Source organism: Gymnoscopelus microlampas (genome assembly GCF_963454915.1).
Source record: "Gymnoscopelus microlampas genome assembly, chromosome: 22".
NCBI classification, from domain to species: Eukaryota; Metazoa; Chordata; class Actinopteri; order Myctophiformes; family Myctophidae; genus Gymnoscopelus; species Gymnoscopelus microlampas.
Genome location: NC_139959.1, coordinates 16,459,278 through 16,473,581, shown reverse-complemented (window position 1 = coordinate 16,473,581; position 14,304 = coordinate 16,459,278).

The following is a 14,304-nucleotide window of genomic DNA, read 5'->3' as shown; positions in this document are numbered from 1 at the left end:
ACAGAGAATACGCAGTGGCAGAATACCTGAGCACCGTGACCGACCCAAAACAAAGAAAAATCTTAACTAGGTACAGACTCAGTGAGCACAGTCTTGCGATCGAGAAAGGTCGTCACAGGCAGACCTGTATCCCGAGAGAAGACAGACTATGCACCCACTGCACACAAAAGGAAGTGGAAACCGAGCTACACTTCCTAACCGTCTGTCCATTGTACCAAGACATCAGAGACACATACTTCCCACAGATTACAACAACACACAGAGATTTTGAAAACATGACCAATGACAAAAAACTCCCATATCTGCTGGGCGAAGTACAACAATGTGCAAACACAGCAGCAAGATTCGTGAGTTGCTGTGATAGGAGAAGGATATCGAACGGAACACAACCACCCTAAAGACTAATCATTGTGTATATTCCTGCACTATACCTGCACCCAGTGATCTTGGTACATAGAAATTGATCTATTGAAGATTCTGACTTTCAAATGTACATTTTTTGTTTTGATTGTATTGCTGTATTGTTGTATTGTGCTTTTTGCTTTGGCAATGTAAACGTATGTTTTCTCATGCCAATAAAGCCCTTTGAATTGAATTGAATTGAAATTGTAAAATCGAAATAGTGACAAACGCTCATAGACTCCAGTGCATTCCGGTTCAGGGCTTTGTCACTATTTGCCAGTAGAAGGCTCTGTAGAAGACTGGCCCGATGAGGTGAACGGAGGTGACGCAACTCTCTTTATATGGCTCTGAGGAGTAGCACATAGAGACAAAAAGTGTCTCTACACCTAACTGTAAACATTTTTCAGCATGTCAAATGCAGTGAAAGTGACTTGGTTTATTGTTCTTTGAAACTAAGGTAACTAACATGTCACCAAGGCACCATGCAAGGCACCAACCTGCTCACTGGGGAGCAGTTAGGCGTTCAGTATCTCGCTCAAGGTCACTTCAATATTAATACCCACGGGGAGCCAGGGATGAAACCTTTTGATTCCCAAGCGGTCACTCTACCTCCTGGGCCACTGCCGCGACCCAGCAGTTGGGTCATTGTTCAGACTACCCTATAGATCGGTGGGCCCAGCAGCACAGGCAGCAGCAGCACCACGCATGTCAACCACGATTTGAGATGACGATTTGAGATGACACTCACTAAAAGTTCTCTGTCTGTCTGTCTGTCTGTCTGTCTGAACCAGAACCGGCACAAGGACTTAATTAACTATCAGACCTTGCAGAGTTTGAGTGTGAGAAATCTGTTCAGAATTACGTGCGGTATCAGACCGGTTACAGTAGGCTTCATCGTGCATCCTGCGCACGTTACAAAGCATTACACATCAAGCACCCGATCAGCACATTCCCGATGGGTGCTCGGCATTCTCTGTGGGTGCTCAGGCTCCACAGCGCCTTCTAAATCCTAACAGTTTTCTGAAAAACTTATGTTTTTTTATGCAAGCTGTGCCAATGGTATGACATGGTATTCACTTCCAGTCTCCTATAGTCTCCTATATGTGTGTGTGTGTGTGTGTGTGTGTGTGTGTGTGTGTGTGTGTGTGTGTGTGTGTGTGTGTGTGTGTGTGTGTGTGTGTGTGTGTGTGTGTGTGTGTGTGTGTGTGTGTGTGTGTGTGTGTGTGTGTGTGTGTGTGTGTGTGTGTGTGTGAGAGAGTGAGTGAGTGAGTGAGTGAGTGAGTGAGTGAGTGAGTGAGTGAGTGAGTGAGTGAGTGAGTGAGTGAGTGAGTGAGTGAGTGAGTGAGTGAGTGAGTGAGTGAGTGAGTGAGTGAGTGAGTGTGTGTGCGAGCGAGCAGGAATATTGCATATTGGACAGTGTTGTGTGTGCGTGTGCGTTTTGAGACAGAAAAACTTTGCAGATGCTCACATTGTGCATTACAACAATGTGTTTTCTGCAATAGATAACCTTTCAACCTTGTAGGCCTACTTGTGTTTTGAAACTATCATTATAGACAATTGGATAAATCAGCATCTCTATTATGCATCTCGTCTTTGCTACCAGCTGGTTTTATAAATAAAAATGTAAATTCTGACTTCTGTCTCTACCTGTGAATGAACACAATCATTTGCACACAGTACACAATGTATTTGTGAAATAACGAACAGCATGCTGCTTGGACTCTGTCTAACAGTACTTGGCAGAGTGGGGTCCTCTTGTTGCATAGCCATGCAAATGATGACAAATGATCACAGCTCGCCCAGGAATTCAGGCCACTTGCGGAATGGAGTGCCAGTGCCTTTTGTCATCCCTACAAAACAATAGCTATTTGTTAAAATGAAGAAATTATCATCAGGTGGTTAGCTAAGCAAATTGTTTAGCCAACTTTATTAATGTGTGAATATGAAACTACTCAATCATGTGGCTTTCCCCACTGATTAGAATGTGTCATTTCTTATAGTCAAAACTCTAAACCCAGTGATTGGCAGACTGCCAATCACTGACTGACTGACTGATTGATTGATTGATTGATTGATTGATTGATTGATTGATTGATTGATTGATTGAGCAAATACTTTAGTAGAGCCAATGGAACATTTTATGTGCTTTTAATTTTGTTGCAGTGTGTGTGGAGTAATTAAGTAGCCTTGGGAACCAAAAGTTCCCGAGCCATGTGGTCCATAGGGAAGATGTCTATCTCCTGTTTCTGTAGCGTGAGGCGGCTTGATGTACATGTACATCCCCCAGCCATGATGTACAAATAAACCGCCTGGACATGATTGATGCTAGTATGTCGCAGGGACTTACCCCCAACCCAAGCCTTGATGCTGAGTGCCAAGCGGGGAGGCATTGGGTCCCATTACTTATGGTCTTTGGTACGACTCGGCTGAATGATTTAACCCCGACCTCCCAATCTCAGGGCGGACACTCGAACCAAAAGGCCACTGAGCTGGTGTGTGGAGAGCAGGACCGAATGCAGACAACCAAGTGGCAGAGCAGATCAAATACAAAGGTTTTTATTTCAGAGTAAACAAGTCCAAGGCAGCAGGCTATAATCCAAAATCCAGTGACTGGCAAAAAGATCAAGGGGACTAACTAACTTTCATACCATATTTGTAATAAATATAGATTAGAAAATAATATACTGATGCAAACTACCTAAGTCCTACAATAAATAAAATATATTTGTAAAGAACTCAACATTTACATTGCCGTTTCCTCTCAAAAGGGGTTCAAGGTGACCTTAGCATAACATATGGTGCAACTTTTCACATTTGTGGCCCTCTATGGACAGAAGTGAAAGTTCTTTTTGGAGATATAGAGGCCTCTATAGAGGCCCCTCAACATGTGATTAATTATATATGGCTTTTTTGGGGTTGAGAAATAGGCCTCTCGCACTAATTTTGGAAGGCATTTACAGGTAAACAGCATGGAATGTCAAAACCCTGTTTGATGCTCATTGTCAAATGACTCCCGAGATCAGTTGCACCCAATTCGGTGAAGAAGTCATGTTCATTTAACCCATTAAGACCTGAGGCAGATTCTACAAAATGTCTTCTAAATCAGTAGTTCTCACACTTTCAAGATAAAAAAAAAAGGTTCTATCTGATATCTATCTGCTATTTTTGAATAGCCAACGCAAAAATCTAAATGACACAGATGCTTTCCCGGTTTTATTGTGGCGGCCTCTATGGGTCTAAGTGAAATCACTTTTGTCTCTGCGTTGTTTGCAGGCTCCTCAATGTGTGATTCACATTTCGGGTTGATCGTACATGTGTTCATGATTTTTGCCATTTTTGTTCAAAGTATGTCCTCTGTTTTCAGTGTTCCCATAGCCTGGCATGGCCACACTACAATTGATTTCGCTCTGCGAGATTCGTCTTGTTTCCAGGCTGGCGTTTCCCTGCCAGTTCATGAAACCCAGTTAATGTGAGTACCTGTTTGGCTCTAAGCCTTCTGTTTACTTGATCTTGTACCTGAATGTTTATGTTTTGCCTGTCCTGTTTTGAGGATTGTCCAGATAATAAATAGATAATAAAAATATAATTTAAAAAAACATAATTATACTGGATGTAATGAAGTAAAAAAAAAAAATGAAAAAATATGTATACATTAAAAAAAGAATAATGAAGTTAAATGTACAGACGGAATGGCAGGTACAGTATGATAAACCTTTTAAGGCAGGTATGATATATTTAGCAGCAATGAAGAATATGCAAGAGGGCAGATGACATGCATATTATGCTTTGGGGCAAACTAATATGATACATTTAATTATATATTATGTTAAGTTAATTTTAGAATGTTTTAACTTTTCCAATTATTGATTGCAGACAGACAGGTGGTCAGGGAACTTAAGGCATCTAAAATACAATATGTCTTCTGGGTATGTCTCTGTGAAATGCAGAAGTGGGCAGCAAATTGGGGAAGGTGTTTAGTGGGGAGAGGAGCGGCTCTGGAGTAAGTTTGATTCCAGTCTTTACTAGTGTAGTATATTTCATAACATAAGATACACATTTAAGCCATATATTAGAAGTAATAGGATTGCAGGTCTACTTTGGGCTGCAGACAGAAGAGTGGATTCAGACCATTTGTGGGCTCCAGCCTGGCTGTGTGGGGGTAGGCTAAATTAGCATTGCCTTTTGTTTAACATGGAGTCACAAGGTCTCCATCCTGGCACACCCGAAGTAGATTAGCAAGTGGATCAAAGACTGATGCAATCACCTCTCCAGATACAGACATTAACATTTCAAATGTACCTCCTCTTTTTCGTATGTGGCCACATGCTATAAGATGGGGTGTTTTGTGACTGTGTGGGGTGTGTGTCTCAGGCCGGAGGGCCGCCTGTGTGGACCTCAGGGTCTCCACAGAAAGCTGTTTGTACTATGCTGTACTATGAAATAAACTGGAAGAAGTAACCTCACTACGGAGTGATGTCTCATCCATTCTTCACCATTCATTCACATCTCTGGAACATCAAACTATCTTTACAATATGGCGTTGTTGGCAATTAGTATCGTGCATTAAACCTGTAAGTCTGTGGTTTTAGGATACCACATAGGGCGCAGACGGCAGGATGGTTGTCGACAAATACCACATATGGCGCTGTGAGCAGGATGGTTATCGGCAATTTACCACATAGTAAAGAACTAGTTCTTCATCCTATCAGTGAACTCTAGATGAGGGTTGGGGAAAAGGAGGGAGAACAAGAATGGAGAGAAGGAAGAGACCGGGGCTGAGAGTGTGTCTTTGGTAGGTCATCCCATTCACTGTGGCTGGATGTCATCATGGTCGTCATGGGGCTGATGCTGGGCCCTTGTCTATATACGATTAGGCCTAATTCATTGAGATATTTGTCACTAGGCTTTGTGCCACCGCGATGGTAGTGATCTGGAGAACAAATAATAAAGGCTCTGAAAGAACAAAAATACCTCTTCGGTCTCCTAGCAGCAGTTAACTGTATTCACTCCACCTAGTTTTAATGTATGGGTTGCGCATGGGACCCATTCTGCGAGTGGGTTTAATGCATGACACTCACACACACACAAAAAAGAAAGTGTTGTTGATTGGTGCTCCCGTGTGTGTGTGTGTGTGTGTGTGTGTGTGTGTGTGTGTGTGTGTGTGTGTGTGTGTGTGTGTGTGTGTGTGTGTGTGTGTGTGTGTGTGTGTGTGTGACATGAGGCCCAAGAGCCTCATGTCCTGGGCTGCAGCTCTGTGAGCCTGTGTATTAAACCAACCCTGATGGCACCTCCTTGAGGGTTAAATCATCCAGTTCTGCACTACGGTGGCCTTAGAAAAGAAAAGAAAACTACTACCTTACTGCTGAACTCATAAGGAGTCACCTACTGGGGGGCACGGTAGCACAGTTGGTAGCGCTGTCGCCTCACAACTCTGTGTGGAGTTTGCATGTTCTCCCTGTGTCTCCTAGGGTAGTTAATACCCTCAAAAAAACATGTAGTAATCCTGGTCGCTATACAGCCTCCCCCATGACAGCTGGGGCGCCTGATGGAGGGGAAAGAAACTGGTTGGAATAACGTGTTCCTTCCACGGGCTACGGCTACGTCCCACTGGGGAAACTCCCCCCTGTCAGGTGACAAGAAGGTCAGTTGGCTCTCATGCATTGAAGGAGGCATGAGCTCGGCCCTGGGCTCCCTAGGCTGGTGGGGGGAGAGTAGTGCCCAGGATCACTTAGAAAATTGGCACCGGGTGAAAAAAAGGGTTACAAAATCGTGGGATAAAATATTTAAAAAAAAAGGAGTCACCTACTGTAGAGTCACCCACTTGGTTTCTGGATAATAAAGTTATTATATTAGTTCATAAGTTTGGATATGCTAACATAACACCCAAAAGATTACATTTAAGTGTACTTAAATTTAATTTAAGTACACAACGGTTTTTATTTCAGAGTGAACAAGTCAAGGGAGCAGGCTATAATCCAAAATCCAGTGACTGGCAAAAAGATCAAACACACTAAATTAAACACACAGATTTTTCCATCTGTCTGAGATTGCTCCATCTTACATGTTATTTGAGAATGTTCAGCGTTGCCAATTTATTTAGATAATTCTTTATCTTGTTGGATATACTGTCGCCTACATCTAAAGAGGGATTTCTAAAAAGAGTAATATAAAAATCCTCCTCAACACAGGTGCACCACAAGGCTGTGTACTGAGCCCACTACTGTACTCTCTGTATACATATGACTGTGCAGCCACTCAGGCATCTAACTCCATCGTCACGTTTGCTGATGACACGGCTGTGATTGGCCTGTTTACAGATGATAATGAGTCCCTTTACCTGGAGGAGGTGAGACCCTGACTCACTGGTGTCGAGATAATAGCCTCCTCCTGAATACCAGTAAAACAAAGGAGATGATAGTGGACTTCAGGAGGAGGCAACAAGAACTACGCCCCCCCATCAATGTGGAAAGGGAGACCTGTTTCAAATATCTAGGTGTTCAGTCTGTCCACTTGACCGAAGACCCATGGTCAAATCAGACGGATGCTCTAGTGAAGATGTGTTGGCAGAGGCTGTACCATCTTAGATGCCTGAGGACATTTGGACTGTCTCCTCTTGCACACTCTTGACATCTACACCAAGCGGTGCGGGTCAAAGACCAAACGAATAATGGAGGACAATAGCCAGCCAGCACATGGGCTGTTGGAACTGCTGAAGTTCGCGAAAAGATGTCGAATACACAAGGCTGGTCTGGAAAGACTTGGGAAAAGCCGCACGCACGCACGCACGCACGCACGCACGCACGCACGCACGCACGCAGGGCAACCACACTTGAAATGTCCCCACATTCGGCCTTTCTAGTTCATTGTGTATCTCTACCTGTTCATTTGTATTTTAAACTTGATATGTGCGAAAAAAATAAGTTTAAACTTGTTAACTCATCTTTATTTCTAACATTATATGCATTATGCACAACAATTTGTTTACCCAATTTAACATTTTGTTAATAGCACCATTCAGATGACAGATGCAACATTGTGCATTGGAATAATTAATCAAAGCTTTTGGATTTTGCTGCCGCAGTAATCTAAACATTACTTCAATACTAAGAGAAATGAGGAAAAGACAGAGATCGAAAGGGATTATGTTAACTGATTGCAATTTTAATCAGTAACAATAAATTATTCATCATGTATGAGACATTTTGAATGACAAATGTGTTCACAACCCTGACTATGGCTACTATGCCAATGAGTGGATTATGGGAAGAACGCCATAGCAGTCATCAATGGTCCTTATGAGTTCGGCAAACACTGACAGAACCCTTCTGTTTCGAAACAGGCATCCTGCTCAGTTACTGAGGGACTGAGGGAGAGGACGGGGTGCCAGAGCAGCTGGCCATGATGAAGAGACTCGGGGCTTGTGAGGGATGCTGGCATGGGGACATAGAGGAGACATAGTGGGTAAAAGGAACACACTAACATTTGCCATCTTGGCTGGTTACCTGAATAGCAGCTTTGACTGAGGTGAATAGGCCCATAAGGGCTGTGGTGGTGAGGCAGATAAGCGTCAGTAGAACTTGGCTGGTGTTTCGAGGTCCTTGGCACCCGCCGGAACAGTTGGCTTCCTGCAGCTGAATCCTGGAATGGCGGGAAGGGCACCTGGGACTCCAGATGTCTTGGGGTGACATCTGCCACATCTACGGTGGCATCTATGCTTTCAACTGGCATTAGTGTCTCCAGTGATAATCCTTCATGCTGGCATTGAAAAAAAAACAGAGCCGTGCCAACTTCCTATCTGCCCACAAATATCTGTCTTCTTAGGTAAAGCTCATGGAAGACATACTTGTTTGCAGGAAGAAGAGAGATAATTTGGATGCAGAGAACACCAGACAGGACTGGCTTCCTGTCCAGCATCTTTGAGAGGTTGAGTTGTGTTAGTGAAATAACCACAAATGAAACCCTCTGGGTTTCATTTGTGGTTATTTCTCATATCTTTTGTGATATCCAAAAAGACAGACCATCACAGCAAGCGTTTCTTGTGCTCACTCTGTCTCTATTACATCTAGCTCTCCTCCTCCCGCTGGCCCCCAAATGCTCCCTGAAAGATACTAGATAGAGTTGAATAGAAGAACAGGATCCCGCCATAAAACACATTCAACAAAACAGGAAAATATTGCCTTTTCCAAACACATACAGTAAATACTTTTGTGCCGTGTGTGCTTGTACATGTCAAACAGATCAGAATACAATCAATATGCTTGCTATTAATTAAATGATTCTTACTCATATGCTAGAAATCAGCAACAGAAGCCAGTGTGATGAGGAGGATACTCGGAGTCCCTCTCTCCCTCTTATCACTTTTGCTTGATATGCTTACAATGCAGAGCAATATAAGACTGGATAAGGCAGCATTAACAATTATTTGCATGAAACAAATTATTTTCAGCCTCACAGTCAGACAACAAATCAAACGACGGCAAACACATCAATGGGGCTATGAAATTATTTGTGAAAGGAAAAGTGGACCCTTCACATTAATGGATGTCTTTGTGTGTGGGGGAGTACAGGCATGAATGATTAAGTAGCCCTTATTTTTCCCTATGGTTGTTTGTTGAGCGTCTGCTCCCATCACATTTTCAAACAAAAGTGCCACATATCATGGGAGATGGAGACAGGTCCTGGTGGTGTGTTGTTTACTACATATGTGGGTTAACGTTAACCCATCCTACTGTACATCATGCCATGCCTGTCACCTGTTACTTCCCTATTGATCTTCCTTGCGTATGACTGATGTTTGTCACAAACAAAAAGTAGGTAGGTGCCACTAGGTGACCGGATAGTATGTCAACCATGTTACTTACCCAGTTGGATCTCAGCTGGAGACTATACTATAAATCAGTGGGTCCCACCCTCAGGGTTCCATTAGGGGGTTCCAAGTGGACCCTTAAAGGTCTGTAACTCTTAGAGTGTACAAATGGAACATTTGTAGTTATCGGGGTCCTTGAAATTAAAATGTTTGCGACCCACTTTTATAAAGGAAACAAAAGCAAAAAACAAGAGTTACACATACTGAACAAGGGGGCCCACTTTGAGCCTGCCAAACAACACATACTACTAATAGTGTTGTTGATATGACCGTGTTGTTGATAGGGTGGCACTGTATATCTGTTAAGAGATGGAAGGGCAGCCTGAAAGCACACTGTTCCATGTGAATTACAGAACAGGGAGGGGTTTAATGGTGTGTTCACGCTCTGTTACCCGCCTGACATAAACCTTGTTTGACACTCTGTATGGGCAGCTAATTGATGGAGCACCCAAATGGTCATATTAGAAGCACAGAATGTCTCCTGATTCCCTGATTCGCAGTGCTTTTGACCCCAGCACTAAGAGGGACCAGAGCTTACAAAAATATTTCAAATGTAGAGAAAATAGCAGATCTACAAGCTCACAACTTGTCGTACTTGTAGATCTGCTATTTTCTTTTCCCTATTTTAGAAAATTACAGATTTGTATTTGTTTTATATTATAATGCATTCATATTAAAAAGAAAAAGTACTTTGTAATTTGCACTTTTGAATACTTGATTATTTACTTGTGTACATACTTTGTCCACCACACACTATTTTCCATAAGTACTTGGTCTTATCAGGTAACTTCTGGTCTCCTGACCTTTAGCTTCCCGTCCCTAAATGTCACTCTGGGAAAGTCATTTATTGTCCTCAGGCCTATTGTCAATGTGGAATGTCACTTGTGTCCGACTGACTAAGTGCTGCATAGATCATGCTGTTCATGGAGTGATGGAAGTACTGAGGAAAGCTTTAAATAGTTTTCTCCAATCTATGATGTGTGTGTGTGTGTGTGTGTGTGTGTGTGTGTGTGTGTGTGTGTGTGTGTGTGTGTGTGTGTAGTGTGCGTGTGCGTGTGCGTGTGCGTGTTTGTGCGTGCGTGCGTGTATATGCGTGCGCGTGCATGCGTGTGTAGGAAATGCACTTTGTACATCACGTAATGAGACATCCATCATACTTTGGTCAGGGTCAATGTAGGACAAACGACTGTACAAGATGCACTCAGCAGTCTGAAAGTGTATTTTGACACAAGCTCTAATTGCGAGAAAAATGCACACTTTCGCACTCTACAGTACCTCACCATTCAGCCACCCAGTAACACCCTTCACTGCTCCATTAAACTGTGCCAGCTTTCCCCCAACCGCCTTATGTAAACAGATATGCATTTAAACAGTATAGACACTAGCTTTGCATACTTGCACAAACTGTCTTAGTATAAAAGCAAAGGAGTTGCAGAGAAGAATGTACCATGATGAAAGAGCTAATTATGTCTAGATGCAAGCTAACCACTATATAACACTATATAAAAATGTCTTCTCCACAGCTCTGGGTCCTGATCCACCGGTTCCCAACATGGGGTCCAGGGAGCCCCTGGGGTCCTTGAAGAGTTATGGGTGTCCGAGACTGTACAAATTGAAACCTGTACAGTCTCAGAGTTTAAATTAGAAAAGTGTTCTCCTCCGAAGCACAGGTCTCCTACAGGGCCCACACACTTAGGAAGGCAGTCATAGCCAATTGGAATGGGATCTGAAAAATCTGACTCATACATCTTGATCGGGTGACCCCAGAGAAAATGTGTATCAATTTGTGTGAGTTTTGCACAAGTAATGGCAAGCGAAGGGTCACACTCTGACAAGGTCAATTTTTCTATTTCTCATTATGCCTTAAGTTAGAAATGCTTTGGCTAGCCAGCCTTCATCAGTGTGGGTTTTGGACAAACTGTGTAGGAGTAGTAAATATCTATCTATAGTCATCTCTATAGTCACTAGTACATGACTATATAGATGACCATGGCTATTGTACATGACTTTAGAGATTAGCTGTTCACAGACAAAGGGGGTGTCATAGTCTCCGGCCATCGGCTGTCAGGCCTGGCGGAGACAATAACACTGAGGATTGTATAGCATAGAATTTTGTCCCATGTCCCAGAGATAAAAATGGTATCAAATGGGGGTCCGTCGCCTAATGCATATCCAAATGGGGTCCTTGGAATTTAAAAGGTTGAGAATCACTGCCTACACTTGCTGTTAGTACTAGAGCCTCCAGGGAAAGGTTTCCAAATTTCCAAATTTGAAGCCCTATCACTCATTTTTACACTTCTATGTGTCCTTCACCATTACAAAAAAAAACTGCAAAAGTGTGTCTAGCTGCTGCATGGCTCTCTCAGATAGGAGTGAAGTCAAGGTAAAGAGAGATTGATTCTCTGAGGTCAGACAGCGGATAGGGCTGGATCAGCATTCCCTACCCACAAAACAGCAGGGTGATTAATAACACCACCTGCCATTACCCTCTGCACACAGCTGGGACACCGGGTTGAAGGTTGATGGTGAACAACAGCATGTGCTACAACACCACGTCATACTGATTAGAGCTCGGTCCTCAGATGGCCGCCGATCATACCCACCCTGTCGCCTCGCACCGTTTGTATACATGTATCCTTCTGCATGCAGCTGCCAGTGCCATTCGTTGTGGATAAGGATGGTTTCCGTAACCGGTTAAATGTCGCTGCAGCTAGATCTTTATCAAAGTCTAAGAAACTATAGACCATATTACATCGAAACTAGCTTCCCTCCACTGTTGCCGGTGAGTTCCAGGATTGGTTTAAGATTCCACTGATGCCTTTTAAACACTTGCAAGGCCAGGCTCCCAGTTACATTTTAGACACAGGTATGCTGGTCTCGACTCCTATATGAGCCTGTGAGGCGTGTGCGCAGCCTTGGATCCTCACATAGGGCTTTCTTGGTCGTTCGCCTCACATCTTCACATTGGATGATCAGGGTTTTGATGTCTCAATTTATCTCAATGTGTTCATTTGATTTGATTTGTTTTACTGTTATTAATGTTACCATTCATTTTTAATTGACTTTTTCCCTTAAGGCTGTATTTGTATCTTGCTATTGTTAAGAATTTTGTCTGATGCGAGAGTGGGAAGTGGGCTTAGCCACTTTGTGACTGTTTTTAAAAACGCTATATAAAAAAACCTGTATTATTATTATTACTAAGATCGACATATAAACACTGAAAAGCAATATTTGCATCAAGGTCCTTTCTGCAACGGGTGGGAGTGCAATTCCCATGTTTAAACATTTATACAGTACAGTATAAGAGTGAGGCATTGAAAGACAACTGAAGTAGCAACATTTACCAGCAGCCATAGAGGTTACTGTATGTGTTCAAATCTTCATGTCAAAGTAAAGCCAAATGTATACTGTACACATTGTCATACACCAGGGGTGTCACAGTGCAGGCCACATCAGGCCTGTGAAGGGGTCAAATCCGGCCTGCCAGATGATTTTGGGAACCATTTATTAAGTATGGAGTATATATTATGGAAGCTGTATGGGGCAGTCGCTCTCATGGTGTCACTGTATCTCACCACTATAAGTCATTCATTATGACACACACGCACGCACGCACGCACACACACACCAACCATTGGATCCCAAGATCCACATAATTTCCAAGTTATCCATTTAGTGCTGTACAAAGTAAGAGGTTTGCTATAGATTTCCCAGCTCTTTTCAGTAGGAGACCTGTGGTGACTCAACCTACCTTTGGCAACATAGTTTAACATTTTTTCAAACTTTCCCATGGGGACTTTCAATACTTTTGGATACTGGGGCTTGAACACACCTCCTGGTGACCTTCACCCAAGAACTGTTCAAGCTTTCCCCTGGGATATTGGCTTTCAAAACATGCCTTTAAAAGCCTGCCTGAGAAACAGAAGGTTGTGAGTTCGATTCTTAACCCTGACATTGTGTGAAAATAAAGACATTTGGAATAAATATATATATTCTTTTTAAGTTTTAAATATAAATCTTTTTCATGGGGGGTCCTTGACAACAAAATGTTTTAGAACGTTTAGAGCGTTTCTAAGAAGGGGGAGTATTGCATGCAATAGCTACTTCTGTTGATGCACATTCTATGTTCAAATCCCAGTCCTCCTGTACAGTAGATCTATGCTGGAATATTAGAACTTAACTTTACTAACTGCTGGCTAACATACAAAAGAACGCAGAGTTCTAAGAGACACAAGCTGTGAGAGACTCAGTGGTAGTGTAGTGGTGTAATGATCAGACTCTTAGCACAGAGATTCCATGTTCAAATTCCTGCCCTCCTATAGTTCAATGCTCAAATTTTCATGGCTATTACAAAAGAATGCTTCAATAGTCCTAAGAGACAAGAGCTGTGAGTGCCTTGCAGGGTGGTAGTGTAATGGTCTAATGTACTGACTTTCATCACAGAGGTTTCATGTTCAAATCCTTGTCCTCCTATACTGTAGTTCAATGTTGGAGTACTTTAGAATTTTCAAGGTTAAAATACTAAATATCAACTCAAAAGCATTAGAAGACACCTGCTGAGGGCCCAACGATGCCTTGGTGCAATGGTGTGATGTGCTTGATCGGTTGCCTCTTCTACAGACAGTTTGCAGGTTTAAGTCCCGTTTCCATCAAGGTACTGGAGGACCACCGCACATATCCCCCTGTTTCCTTAGAAGTAACGGTGGGCGGTTATGTTTGAAAGAACTCTGTCCAGTGGACTTTTTATGGAAATAAATGATTATATTTTGTGCCACCGACCCCATAAGTGAAAAATGATTCCAGATTTATTCGACAAGCTGCTTGTTAACTTGTCTTCTAACATCAAAGACAAGTGTCCCAATGGGGTTTTGAACCTAGGTTTAAAGTTTCACTGGCAGTTGCACTAACTACAGTAGTTGGCTAAAGCACCAGGCCCACTAGGGAGCAGACATGCAGATATTGGTCATTTATACCAAGGTCATGGAAGCAATGTCATTGGGCATCCAGGTGTCAATCAACTCTAGTCAACATAGCAG